The sequence below is a fragment of the Rhincodon typus genome, chromosome 31 (genome assembly GCF_021869965.1).
Source record: "Rhincodon typus isolate 14 chromosome 31, sRhiTyp1.1, whole genome shotgun sequence".
NCBI lineage: Eukaryota > Metazoa > Chordata > Chondrichthyes > Orectolobiformes > Rhincodontidae > Rhincodon > Rhincodon typus.
In genome coordinates, this window is record NC_063362.1 from 28,508,471 (window position 1) to 28,524,013 (window position 15,543).

The window sequence follows — 15,543 nt, forward strand, 5'->3', positions numbered from 1 at the left end:
GAGTTGGAATGGAACAGATCAGGGTCCAATTCACCAGACTAATAACAGAAATTGAAAATATGTCTGTGAGTAGAAACTTGAGATTCTGGGACTATTTTCAATAGAACAGAAATGCAAGGGAATTTATTAGAAGTGCTTAAAATTATGAAGCATTTTGAGATTGAATAAGGAAAACCTATTTCCTCTTGTGAGCAATGATGGTAGTCCTCAATTTAAAGTTCCATTAATGTACAAGGCAAGAAATTATGATCAATGACGTTGCACAGGTTTGGAACATGTACAGCTTAAGGAAGAATGGTTCAGGCCCAAACCACTGCTTCCTATAAGTCAAAATTGGGAAATGTTAGGAGGATCAGATGGATGAGATTAGTTTTAGATTTCTTTAGCAAAGAATCAGCACAGGTACAACAGACACAATATCCACTTTTGTTATAGCCTTTTATGATTGCTTCCAAAAATGATTTTATAAGATGTAACTATTCCTCGTAAAGCAATTATACTTTAAACCACAGGGACGGATACTGCTCAAGAAATATTTATATTGTTCTTTCACTTGATTTATTTTGCCATTATAGCATACAACATCTGCACTCAAGTTGCCTGAATATTCTTTGAATAACGGTGCTGACCAATAGGTTAATTGCACTTTACTTATGCGCTATAAATAGTTGAACAAAGCTGCTGCTGTAACCATGGAATAGCATCATGTGCAAGTTAGAATAGGAGAATTGTTTTTATAACCCAGATTAGAGGACAGCAGGTGGCTCACTTCAAAAAGAAAATTGGCAATATTTCAAAGTAAAAATGCATATATGTTTTTACTTCAAATATCCTGAACATATTGAAGTAATTAAGTCAGCGCTTATTTGCCATGTCTGCATGTTGTGTGTATTTTGTTTCCCTGGCATTAAGTTATATATCTGATATAAAATGGACAATATTTAGAAATAACACGTTCAATTTTATGTATTGAATTATCATGCATTAGAGTTTTAGACTCTCTTGTGTAGAATTTAATGCCCCAGTAGTGTTTGGCGACAGGGGCTAAAATTGATTGGGCAAGAGCGTGTTGGTTGGGTACCTCTTCATCTCCACCTAATCAAGTCTGGGTTGGATAGGCTAGAGGACAGCCTTCCCATTTGGATTCTAATTCAGGCCCTTAATTGGGACTCGGCATGTGGGAGCCCTTATGTTCAATAGCACTCAGTACCTGATTGAGTTATCTAGCATGGGGGAGGTGAGGCGGAACTGGTGGGGTGGAGGGCTGCGGTGCAAATGAAAAAGATCCACATCCCTAATTTAACCAACCACCCACTCCCAAGCTGGTGATCCTTTCTCACAAACCACATCCCATCTTCATTCGCCTCTGGCATGGGTCCCTTATAAACACTCGGCTTCTTGCTGGTGTATTATTAGTGGCAGCTTCCCTTCCTGGTGCCACTGCTAGCTATGGGCAGCTGCTTGTCTCAAATATCTGGATAGATCCTGATATGCACAATTTCTGCCCGTGGGGTCCTGAATGCTGGGGAAAATCCATTCTCAGTCACTTAAATTCCTGAAAGACACAATTCCATCAGGACTTCCCAAACAGAGGTCTGCAGGATTCCCACTCATTCTCCAATCAGTGAGCCCAATCCCCATTGCCATGATTAAATTCTGTCTGCTCTTTCATCTTTCTCCCTTAAAGGTGACAGCTCAATCTTAATTACTGACTGTTGAAGTAGATACAATTGCAGCTACATTACTGATAGAGTCCCATCATTCTGCTCAAGGTACAGCACAAACTGCAAAAGGGGAAAAAATTAGATTAAACTTGGATATTTTTAATAATCACATCACTCCATACCCACCGCATTGTAAGTCTCTCACTTAAAGTTGACTTATTGACAGAAATTTTGCTGAGCCCAGAAGGTTGGCTGGGAGGTAAGGACTGGGCATGTAAAATTGCACAGAGCTGCAACAGAATGGCTCCTGCTAAGATCCCACCACAAAGGAATTTTAACAGGTTTGGATGTTGAGAGGTTGCCTGTTCATTTTTCTTTTTGTAAGACCACATTGACTTTCTTTGATCGTTCTTTCTCAGATACCTTCTTAAGAGGGTATTTATGACCCTGGACATCCATTAGATTTGTCCATGAACGTGCTTGGACAAGCACAGCATGGTTTACCATTGCCTTTGTAAGAAAGTCTTCCATTCTTACCTCCTGCCATATTGGATGGATTTTCAGACTAATGTGTAATATGTTTGGCCATACTTTGAACATATTTTAATGACCATCAAATCCTGAAGTAGGACTTGAATGTCAAGCTTCTGGCCCAAAGATAGAAATGCTACCACTGCAATAAAAGTCCTCTGATTTTACTATGAATTTCCAAATGCATTAAGACTTTCTTGATTATTCCAACATTTTCTCAATTACTGAAGACAAGCTAAAGTTTTCGAGAAGATTTTTAGCTCGGATAGTGGATGAGGTTGTAGACATGCTCGCTGAGGTGGTGGGTTTGGTTGCAAACATTTCATCGCCCTGCTAGGTAACATTGTCAGTGCACTACCGGTGAAGCATCGATGCTCTGACCTGCTTGTTATTTATATGCCTCAGTTTGCTGGGGTGGTCATATTACTTCCGGTTTTATTTCTCAGTGGTTTGTACACAGGCCCTAATTCAATGTATTTGTTGATGGAGCTCAGGTTGGAATATCAGGCCTCCAGGAATTCCTTGGCATGTCCCTGTTGTGAGACTATGGATATGTTGTCACAGTCGAATTAGTGTCCCTCGTGGTCCGTGTGTAGTGAAACAAGTGAGAATTGGTCATATCTCTTGGTGGCTGGTTGGTGTTCATATATCTGTATGGTCAATTTTCTTCCGGTTTGGCCTCTGTAGCATTTCCTTGCATGTTATTTTTTATATGACCCCAGTTTTGCCTGTTTTGGGTATGGGATCTTTTACATTCGTCAGTAGCTGTCAAACTAACTGATCTGTGGCTCCATTTTCTTTCTGTGCCTCCTTTCATAAAAAGAGGTGTTACATTTAATAACTTCTAATTTATTGGAGCCATTCCAGAATCTCATGAAACTCATAGCCAGAAAATCTGTAGCTATCTCTCTTTCAAACTCTATGGATCCGTGTCTTATTTATAAGAATATACAAAGTAGAAGCAGAAGTAGATCATTTGGCCCTTCAAGCATGCTCCATTTTTCAGTAAGATTATGACTGATCTGTTTGGATTCAAACATTTCCACCTATTCTGATAACTTTATGGTACATCTAACCAAAATAATGTAGACATGAGTTGGATTCCTTAGGAAACCTTAAATCAACTCATGCAGAGTAGACAAGACAAAACTACCCCAATAAGGTCATCCCGTAAGTGAGTGAAGAGACCTATCGGATCAGATGAGTTGATAGGGAAGTTAATCAATTTACCTCTGTCTTAAAAAGGGCTGAGGACCCCATACCATCTGCTTCTGAGGCAGAGTTCTCAACTTGCACAATCCTTAGAATAATTTCCCCCTCATCTCTATTCAAAAAGGGGACCCCTCACATAAACAGAATCCCCTAGCTCTGGAATGACATAGAAGAATAAATATCCTTTCCACGTTCAGTATGTCAAGTCCATTCAGGATCCAATGAACTTCAAACTAGTCACCCCTCACTCTTTGAACTCTAGTGGAAACAAGCCAAGCCTGTCCAATCTTTCCTCATTCCAGGTATTGATCTAGTAAACCTCCTCTGAAACGTCTTCAACACATTTACACATCCTTCCTTCAAAGTGGCTCAGGTTTGGGATTTGTTGTATTTCTCCAGGATTTATTTTCTGTTGGTATCACTTTCCTGACTTCTTAGCACCTAGGTTACCCTCTCTTTCTGGACAGCAACATATGTCTTTTATTATGAAGACTGTCAAGCTATTCGTTTGGTTTCTCTGCCGTTTCCTTATTCCCAATAATATTTTCTCCTGCCTTTGCTTCTAAAGGACGTAATATTTACTTTAGTTTCTCTCTTCCTTTTGAGTATGTGTCAAGCACTTACAATCTGTTTTTAATATTCCTGGCTAGTTTACTCTTATTCTAATTTTTCCCTTATTAAATTTTTCATGGGTTTCTAAAGTGCTCAAAACTCAGAATTGCTGCTATTTTTGCAATTCCATGAGCCTCATTTTTCAATCTGTTAGTATTCTAACCTCCGTAGTAAGCCATAATGGATTTGCCTTGCTAGGCGGTTTTCAATGTAAATCTATTTTTGTTAATATTCTGAATTGTTTCTTTAAACATTTCCCACTGTTTACTAATAGATATATTTTTAGTCTGCTGACAACAAGATCCAGTTCTCCCCACTTATCTATGGAATTTGCTTTAAGTTTAAAGCTCTTACTTGTGATTGGACCATGGCGCTTTCAAATTTGACACTGAATTCGAATGTAGCACCCAGATGTTTTAATGAGATTACCAAATAACCTGCATCATTACACAATATTTGATTAGAAAGAGCTTTATCCTTAGCTGTTTTTGCAACATATTGCTCCAGGAAACTGTCACAAAAGTATTCAACAACACATCTTCTAGACACTTACAAACCATAAAGGTCACAATTCAGTCTTAATTACTGACTGTCCAGGTAGATTTTCAGTAATGCAGCTGCAGTTACAGTCCCATCATTCTGCACAACAGCAACAATAGAGCCAGGAGAACTTGTGGTATCATTACCATACACGTAAAAATTAATGCTGTGCTTTCAGATGATATTACTGTGGGACAGCAATTAGATGAGAAATAATTAGAGGTAACATTGTAGGAAGAGAATTCATTGCAAGGAGTATCCTGGCAATAATTTGATAGTTAAGAATGGGATAGGATGGGAGCAGAGTTACACAGCTGGATGATGGTGTTCTCAACCACATCACAGGCTGCAAATGATTGAGAATGGTAAGGAGGGATAATTTACCTTTATCACAGTCTCAAATTACATTCAAAAGAGCATTTTTCAGTGTTGTGGCAGAAGCCGGAACCTAAGAGTGATTCAAATATGGAGTTTTGGAAAAAATGGGCACATTTTGGAGACATGTTCAATGACTTTCCAAAGTTAATGGTCATAGGTTTGTGTTTTAGTTTGCAAGGACATTGGGGATAAAAGAATATATTTTTGAGAATAGAGACGATGGTTGATTGAAACAGGAGAGGGCCATCACCTGAAGAGGGGATCATTAACTATATTGTCTAATATAGGTACCGGGAGAAGTTGGGTAGTCGGGTGTAGGGTTCTGGTTTGCAATCAGTTATTTTCTGATTTTAAGGTGGTTTGAATCACCCCCAGATCCCTGATTCTAGGCACAGGACTTATTTAGGGAATGTGAAACGAAGAAGGCAGTGGATAGGTGTTTCAGGGCAAAAGAATTTCTGCATTTATTTAAAATACAAATAGTAAGTGTCATACAAGAATAATAGGTAAATGCAATAAATAAGGAAATTGACATGATTATTTGTACAGAGAACAGTAATACTATTAAATACACTAACACTATAGAATCTTATTGTACTGACACACACAGAAAACAACAGTTTTAACTGCAGAGTCACCACCTGCTAGCTAGGTCTGAAATTTGGGGTATCAGGGGATTAAGCTCACCACTGAGGAAACTCAGTTTTGAAATAAACCTAGCTGTTCCCGCTTGCCATAACCCGAACCTGGATGAAGACTTCAGACTGCGTAGGTTTTTCATTTGGGTTGAGTTTGCTGACGCAGTTGGGTGCGTATTGGATCTAATTGGGTATGTACTGGGTTTTCTTTACTTTCTCTGGCTTTGCCGGCCCTGTTTTCACCTCAAGATGTATCTGAGGCCTTGTGGTGTCGGTTGAGTCGGTTGGTTTGCAGAGTTTGTCCGCTCTTGGTTCTGCTTGTTGTGGTCAATTGCAGTTGGTTCTCTTACTTCGGAACAGACCTGTGTCTGGTAACCCTTGCTCCAAAACTCTTGGATAGTTCTTTCAGGTGAGATCTGAGGCTGCAATTATATTGATTGTGGGCCCTTATCTTCATGCCAAATCTGTGCTTTCCATTGTATTTCTGGTGTTTCCTTCTGAAGTTAATTGGTTTTCCAATCATTAAGAATATGTGTGAATGGATTTCAATTGAGATTGAATGTCTGGTATCTCTGTAGGCCCCGTACTGTCTTTGCTGGATAGCCCAAGGTGTAACAACTGTCTCAAGCTAGAGTCTGTTAGTTTCGGTTGATTGTCCTTTTAGAGAGGAAGTGTAAATTGGAATTCCAGGCTGAACAGTAATCCCAGACAGCAAACTCCATTCTGGTGGTTGTGCTATGTATTTGCTGCAACTTCTGTCCTGCTGTCAGTTTCCCTTTAAAAGTTTTGAAAATCCAGGTCTTTGCCCAGTATTTGAGATATGGAAAAGTCCAGTGTCTTTGTCACTATTTTAGATGATAGGGATTTTTGTTCGATCCTACATTAGTGACAATTGTTGTGGTTCAATGAGCAGAATGAGCTTGGAGAGAGCTTTCATGGAACAAGGGGAAAAAAAAGTTGGAAAGTAGTGAGTTCATGGTTAGAGCAGCAAAGAACCTTAGAGAAAAAGGTTTGTCCAGAAGCTAATGGAAGGTCGTGATCTTAGTGACAAGAAATTAATATATTACTTGCACATACTGTTTAACATGGGTGTGGAGGAGATAGTGGAGAGAGAGGTATAAAAAGATGGTTTGAAGTTGAGTAAGGAAGCTTGTGGGGAGAGTTGGGTAGTGGTTACCTTTGTTCCAGGAACAGTGAGCAGGTTTAGCAAGGGGACAAGGCCCAGTGGTATTTTGAGATCCAGCCAGACTGAACACATTGTCTAATTTGCATCCACTGCTATTAGAAGTCAGCTGGAGTCCTCTTGTGGTGTAGTGGTAGTGTCCCTACCCTTGGCTGGGAGGCCCAGTTCAAGTACCATCTACTTCAGACGTGTGTAATAACATTGCTGAACAGGTTGATTAGAATAAAAAAGGTTAACTAAAAATGAAAGTGAGTTTTCAAGCACTGGGGTAACAGATAAGCAGGATTCTGTGCCGGTTAGAAAATAGGCAGAAGCCAGCTGGCACCAAGTCCAGCGACATTAAAAAACCCAAACGGCGCAATGACAACTTATTACCCTTGCCATCAAGGAAAGAGTCTTAAAGCACAATAGAGGCATAGTCACAAAAACCCCATCAAACCAAAAAGAAGCATTCGGAGTGGTGACTGAAGCTTGGCTGAAACGGTTGTAACTTTATTTAAAATGTGAAGGAGGCAAACAAAGATATTAGATTGGCAATTTTCTAATCCTCTGGAAGACTTTCCAGGGCTCCAGAAGATCATTACCAGTTCATCCACTATCTCTGTAGCTACTTCCTTTAATATCCTAGGATCATTCCATCAGCTCCATGGGTCCCTTAGCCCAATTAGTTTCCCTAGCACTTTTTCTCTAGTGATAGTCATTGCATTTATTTCCTCACTCCTTTTGTCCCTTAATTATTTAGTAACTTAAATGCTTTTAATGTCTTCTACTGCAAAGTCTGATGCAAAATATTTATTTGACTCCTGTGCTATTTTCTGTTTCCCCATTACTCATGCTCATTCCAAGGGGCCTATGTTCACTTCGGCTTTTCTCTTCCTTTTTATGTAACTAAAGAAACTCACATTGTCTGTCATACAAGTTTATCATCAAAGTTTGTGTTCTCCTATTATTGTTTTGGTCATCTTTCATTGATTTTCAAAACTTTCCAAATCTCTGGCTTACCACTAATCGCTGCCACATGTTTTTCTTTCCATTCAAACAGATGCTCTCAACTTCCCCGGTTAACAATGGCTGGCTTATCTCCTTCCTAGAACCCTTCTTTCTCACTAATATAGGCATTAGTCTTCTTATTTTCTTAAATGCCTGCCATTCCTTAACTGTCTTTGATGTTAAACTCCTTTCCCAGTACACTCCAGCCAGTACTAAATTCCCAGTTCCTTCCTCACAAATTGAATGCTTAGTTCTATCATGTCAAAGTCAGAGCTTGTGTGTGTGTGTGTGTTGGGTGGGGTGGGGGGTGGTGTCTTACACTCTGACATCATTTGTTAAACCTGCTTCCTTAAAAATCGGATTCAAAATAGCCTAATCCCTGATTGGAAATACCACATTGTTCCAGCAAATAGTCTCAAATACACTATGAATTCTTCCTTCCTAATAGCTTCCTCTGCCAATCTGACTATCCCAATTGACAAGATTAAAGTCACTCATAATTAATGTACTGTTTTTGTTACATGTCCTCATTATCTCCTGGTTTATTCAATGTCCCATTTTATAGTCACTGTTAGGGGTGCCATGGATTATTCTTACCAGTTTCTCTTTTCCCTTTCAATTTACCTTCACCGTTATGGATTCTATGTCTTTGGATTCAAGATAATTTCTTACTATTGCACTTCCACACTTTTCTTCATGCTTGGCCTTTCGAAAATTATGTACATCTGATTATTTAGTTCCCAGATTGATCTCCTTATAACTACATCTCTGTAATGACTATATATTATAATCATTAACCTGTATTTGTGCAGTTGCTTCATTTTGTCTGAATACTACATGCATTCAAGAGAGACCAATTCTGCCTTTTCTCTCCCCACCCCCACCCTTTTAACACTATTTATTGCTGTTTTTCTATGTCTGTATACCCTGTCTCTTCATGTCTCACTCTGGGTTTTGTTATCCAACTAGCTGCCCTGTAAATGCTGTTATATACGCTTGTTTTGTAAGCCTACATTTCCCCTTTCCCAAACCCATGTGTAAATTCTGCTGGGAGGCACAAACCTGATTGAAGAAATTCAAACAAGGAGTTTCAAAACAAAATGGCATGGATTTGTGAAACATGCTCACCCAATGGCAAGACAGCAATTAACAGCTTCAATTGGGGAATAACTGTTTCAAAGTACCAGTTCAGGTTAACCAGTAAAGTGTACATGATTTTGAACTTTTTGATTCTAGAAGTAAAGTTGGTAAAATTCCACAGGAAAAGTCACTTCTCAAGTTCAAACTTCATGATAAAGTTTGAAACAATGGCCTAGGCAACGGAAATACATTGAGGATGACATATACAAACATACATCGAGTGCATGTAAAGAAACAACTAGATAGAATTCATCTTATTGGATCTAAGCAGTATTTCAGATCCAAAGTGAAATGGCCATGAATGTCGAGAATGAGCAACAATTTCACACTCATAAATGCAACAGGCACATTATTTTTCTGAGCTGGAACAGAACAAAAATCTCAGGTGAAAGGAATAAAGTCACCAAGTCAAATGTTGGCCCATCATAGCCAGGGAGTAGAAAAGCACAATCCCTTAAACTAGAAAGCAGTAAACCCAAGAGTCAATTTATTAAATTTATTGTTTAAAGAATCATTGCAATTATAATTTACAATTATGAACACAATATATTACTGTGCTTGAAACATTTTCTCCAAAAGCTAGTATTAATAAACATAACTATAAACAGAAGTCAGCATATTGCTGTCATATAAATTTAGGCCTTAAGTCACTAAAGTTCATTTGACAAGCCATGTCCAGTATAAACTAAGCATTGCATAAAACATCACAAAAAGAATATTTTCCTAATAAATGGATTCTGGCTGATAAATTCATCCAATCACTTAGAAGGCTGGCAAAAATAGGATAATTTCGACATTAGAATCAATTATCCTGTCAAGTTTTGTAGGTAAATGGAGAAATTGATAAAATCCAGAATGCAAGTCAGTTCTACACATTATGCAATTAAACTTAGCTTTCAATGCAAGACAAGTAAACTTAATCAGTCATACATTTATCATTTATATAACTTTGCACTGGATTTCACAGCAGAACGTAGAATTTTCAACATTGGGAGAGTTGTATGCACAGCAGGGCAGAGGTTATTGACTTGCTCGCCAAGCTGACTCGTTTTCATTCAGACGTTTCACCACCATGTTAGGTAACGTCATCACTGAGGCCTCCGATAAAGCAATGTTGTTCTACTCTGCTTGGAATTTATACTATCCGGTCCTTTATGACAAGTAGTGTCATTTCCAATTTTGTATGTGTTTGTATATGGGGTCCAATTCTATGTTTGTTGATTGCATCATGGGTTGAGAACCATCCCTCTAGGAATTCCTGTGCATGTCTATGTTTGGCTTGGGCTACTATGGTTATGTTGTCCCAGTAAAACTGATGGCCTTCACTGTCCAAGTGTACTGATATTAAGGAAAGTTCATCATGTTGTTTTGCTGCTAGCTGACCTTCATATTCTGATGGCTATTTTCCATCCTGTCTGTCCGAATGTAATGTTTGTGGCAGTCGTTGCATGGTATTTTGTAAACTACGTTGGTTCTGCATGTTGTGGGAATGGGGTCTTTAATCCTTGAGTGTTTGTTGTATAGTGGCTGTGTGTTTTATATGTTGCAAAAAAAGTTTCCTAGTGGTTGTGGCAGTCTCGTCAGTTCTGACATGTTCTTGATATAGGCCAGTGTGTTAGGGCGTACTGTGTCCTCTTGATGTTGTCTACTTAGTAGGCACCTGCAGACGAAGTTGTGGGGATATTCGTTCATAGTGAAGATTTTGTATACGTGCGCTTCCTCTTTCCTGTATAGTTCTGGCGTGTTGCAGTGAGCGGTGGCCCATTTAAATAGTGTCCTAATACAGCTTTGTTTGTGGACATTGGGGTGATTGCTGTGGAAGTGGAAGATTTGGTCAGTGTGGGTTGCTTTCCTGTGTACAGAGGTTTGGAACTCCCTGTTGGTCATACATTCAACTCTGATGTCCAAAAAGGAACGCTGATTGTTGTTTTCTTCTTCTCTCGTGAATTTAATCCTGGCAAATACATTGTTGAGGAGGTGGTGGGCCTCTTCTAGTTTGTTGCGTTTAATAATGACAAATGTGTCGCCCACGTACCGGATCCACAGCTTAGGTTGAATGCGGGGGAGGGTAGTGCGTTCTAGTCTTTGCATGACTGCCTCTGCAACGAGTCTTGAGATGGGTGACCCCATTAGTGTGCCATTGATCTGTTTCTATACTTGACCATTAAAAACTAATTGCATGGTGAGGGACAAGTCTAGCAGTTTGAGTATGTTGTTATTGCTGATGGAGCTGCTGGTCTGCGTTCCTGCTTCCTCTGGTAATGTGGCCAGTGTTTCTTTGGCTAGTGGGATGTCGAATGACATGAATAATGCTGTAACATCAAAGAATACCATAATCTCACCATCGCTGATTTTTACGTTGAAGGTATTGAGGAATTCTTGGGTTGAGTGGATGGAATGGAGTGATCCATCGACTAGGTGTTTCAGTCTCAGTTGTAAGTCTTTGGCCAGTTTGCGTGAAGGTGTGCCCGATAGGGAGACTATGGGTCTGAGGGGCCTGTCTGGTTTGTGTACTTTAGGAAATCCATAGGTGTTCGTGCCTTCTGGTTTCATTCTCATGTTGTCCATCTTGGTTATCTGTCCTGCATCCTTCAGCATCTGGGTGATCCTATTACCTATCTGTGGTGTTGGGTCTATCGCCACCTGTTGGTAAGTGTTTGTATCTGTGAGCAGTGCCTGTGCTTTCTCATTGTTGTCCGGTTTGTTCAGGACGATGGTCATGCACCCTTTGTCCGCTGGTGGGATTATAATGTTCTGGTCTTTCTTGAGTTTATCTAGTGCTCGTCTCTGACGTGTTCAGGGTGTCCCATTTGTTCCTTCGGCTTAGTGAAGGCCATCAGTTTAACTGGGACAACGTACCCATAGTAGCTTAAGCCAAACATAGACATGCACAGGAATTCCTAGAGGCATGGTTCTCAACCCATAATGCAATCAACAAACATATAGAATTGGATCCCATTTATAAACCCGGAAATGGCACTACTCACCATAAAGGATCGGACAGTATAAATTCCAAGTGGAGTAGAACAACATCGCTTCATCGTAGGCCTTGATGATGTTACCTAGCATGGTGATGAAACGTCTGAACAAAAACAAGCCAGCTCGGCGAGCAAGTCAACAACCTCACCGTCAACCCGAGCTACAAATTTTTGCTAAAACCTTAAACAACAGGGCAGATTTATACAAAGTACAAGTTAGTGCAACTGAGAAAATTTTATTTCAAATGTGTTACATTGAAATAAAGACTACTGCAAATTTTCATAATCTAGACAGACATTTGTTGGTTTGTGACAAATAAATCAAGAAAAAACATTTTCTGCAAATACTTGTTTTTGATAATTTGAACTTCTTGATCTCGCAATAAAAGCTGCATTATACTTTGAGATGCAGCGGTTAAATAACAACTTTTTTTGCAATATACAAAGCACAGGTCCTGAAAACCGCATGTCAAAATCAGCACCTTTACAGTTGGAGTAATCCTGGTCTTGGCATGCATTGGTAAATTCAATAACCTTTCCCGGATTGGCATCTGCAACCTGCTGATCAGCGCTAAAGTTTTGAACTGACAACCATGTGTACACAACATCAAAATAGTAGCTTATACCAAGATTAGATACTTTACTTGAAACTTCCATTTAATATTAACATTTTAGTGTTATTCTGATTTTATTAGATCAGACAGCATAACCTAGTCTACCTAACGCTTCTCTAAATTGAGTGAACTATAAACAAATGGGTCTGGTAAAACCATCTACAGTTTACAGTTTAATTTTTTTTTAAACCGATCTGTTTGGACATGTTACGGTATATCTCAAGGACAAGTGGGACTTGTACACTCATCTTCTGGCCCAGAGGTTGGGACACTATTATTATCCCACAAGAATGGCTCCCAACCCCAAAATAAAAAAAAAATAAATGGCAGAGGATGATAGCTACTCTGCTCCCAAACACTGCTACTAATACATAATCAGCTGAAGTAATAAACATAACTAAAACCATTATTTGATTAATACTAGAACCACCCTTTACAGTTACATTCCACTGGATTGAAATTTGTCAGGAAGTAACATGCAGGTGCATATAACAAAGAAAGGTCATGTAAATTAATCCATTTATTACCCAAGTCCAAAAAAAAGACAGTGGTAGAGTCACAAAACCATACGGCATTTAAAAACCACTTGGCTATGTATTTGAAATAACAAGGCGTAGAGCTGGATGAACACAGCAGGCAAAGCAGAATCAGAGGAGCAGGAAGGCTGATGTTTCAGGCCTAGACCGTTCTTCAGAAATCCTACTATCTCTGAAACAATTTTAACCCCACTGCGAAGCCTCTTCTAAGGATGCCTACCCTGAAGAAGTTACCCTCCTCCCCTCTGATGCTGCTTGGCCTGCTGTGTTCATCCAGCTCTACACCTTGTTATCTCAGATTCTCCACCATCTGCAGTTCCTACTATCTCTGGCTATGTATTTGACATGCCATACCTATAGGAATAAATATTAAGAACTGTGAAGTGATGCTGGCTAATCCAAACCAGGACAGCGAGAGAGTTGGGACAACTAGACAGGACTGTACCCACGGATACATGATAGGCTTTATAGAAATGAGTGTCAGGCAGTGTTATAGAAATGAGTGTCAGGCAGTGAAATGTGGACGAGGAGAAAGAATAACTACTGCCAAAAAATTGCTAAGCTTTAAGTATAGCATCTACAATAGTACATGCAAAGGTTCAAAGGATAACCTGAACAATTTTAACATATGGTTTTAAAAACAAAGACAAAAGTGATCTGGAAACTATGATCAATTTCCTGGTTAAACTAGAGGTCACCTATTCCCAACAAGTACTCTAGCTTTCTGAAAACACATGACTAGTCAGTCAAAGAACTAAGCTTTTATAGTGAAATATCACCTTAAGGCTTAGGAGGTGGGTTGTTTTCACTTTGGATTGCATCATATTAGGCCAAGAAACTAGTTTGGGAAAAATTAGATAAGAATCAAAATGTGGATTAAACTGACTTCATAGAACATCTTAAAATTCATTAGTAACACTAACCTGAATAGACTACCGTCTAATGAATGACGGTTTGACTCCATAAAAGTAAAGCCAATGCGATCACTGCCATTGGAGTTTTACTGCAACTGGAAAATTAATTCTAAAACCTACTAGAACCATCAAAAAAAAACTTATGGTACATTTGTAGATTTTGTTCTTTCAAGTTTGGTATGCAATGAGCATCATTTTGTGCTCAGAAGTAATACTAGTTTATAAGTTTCTGACTAATAGAGAGCAATTAGAGATTATTAACTATTAGTCTGTGTATTAAAAGCTAATGAAGAATTTGAAATTTTGATATCAAATAATACTTGTGCTTAAGGGAAAACAATATTAGTACAAAACAGACAAACGTACAACAGCAGAAATAGATAATTCGACCCATTGAACCTGCTCCACCATTCGGTAAGATCATGGCTGATTTACTTGCATTGTGAATTCCACATCCCCATCTACCCTAAACAACCTTTGATTCTGTTACCTAACAAGAATCTACCCAACTGTCTGAAAATTTAAAAAAAATTAAAACTCTGAAATATTTAATGATCCCACCTCTTGAAGTGGACTTCCAAAATTGCAAAACAATTAACTTTTCTCCCCCTACCAATTTCTGTCACGAAAAGGCAATACCTAATATTAAAACAGTGCCCTTTAATTCTGGACGTACCCAGATGAAGAAATATTCTTTCTACATCAATCTTGTCAAGACTATTCAGGACTTTATACACTTCAATCAAGTCACTCCTCACTCTTCAAAACTCCAGTGAAAAGAAGTCTGGGGCATATCCAATCTTTCCTCAGAAGACAACCCATTCATTCCAGATGTCAATCTAATAATCTTCTCTGAACCACCTCCAAAGCATTTACATCCTTCCTTATCAAGGGAGGCCAATACTGTACATATTCAAGATGTGATCTCATTAATATCCATATAACTGAAGAAAAATGTTGAGGTCCCAGCACAGACCCATGCAGGCCACACTCATCACACTCTGCCAACCTATAGCCTTTGGCTGGCTGGTGAAAAACAATCTTCTGCCAATGCTAATGTTATACCCTATATCATAGGCATTTATTTTCCACAATAAACTTTGTTGTGGACAGACAGTCTCAAAAGATCAGAATAGATATTGATATTAGGAAAGGTTAGTTTTTCTTCACGCGTTTTGGAGAATGTGGTGTGTGGAGAATGAAGTGTGTGGGAAGGACTCCCCAAGACAAATCCATTCCAAAAAAGGTTTCAAAGTACTTAAAAACAAAGCAGCCATCAGCCCAGTAACCTGTCCCAAACACAAATTAGAAATTAAGTTCCCATCATTTGTCAGTTTTATTTGTTGAGTATTTGTTTGGGTTGAACTGGTTTATAATTTTCCGACAACAAATTGTGTCGGGTTAATATATCAGCATGAACAGAAGATTGTTTCTGTCCGATTGTATGTGTTTGCAAATCTCTGGGATGCTGGAACTGCTAAAATAAAAGACGTGCCTGAGCAGTATGATTTGAAAATCTGCCAAATTTGGCTTCATGTAGACAACCACACTAGCAGAAAACTCTTTTTTGGTACATATCCATGGTTAATGTTTGAATAAGCAAATGTCAACAG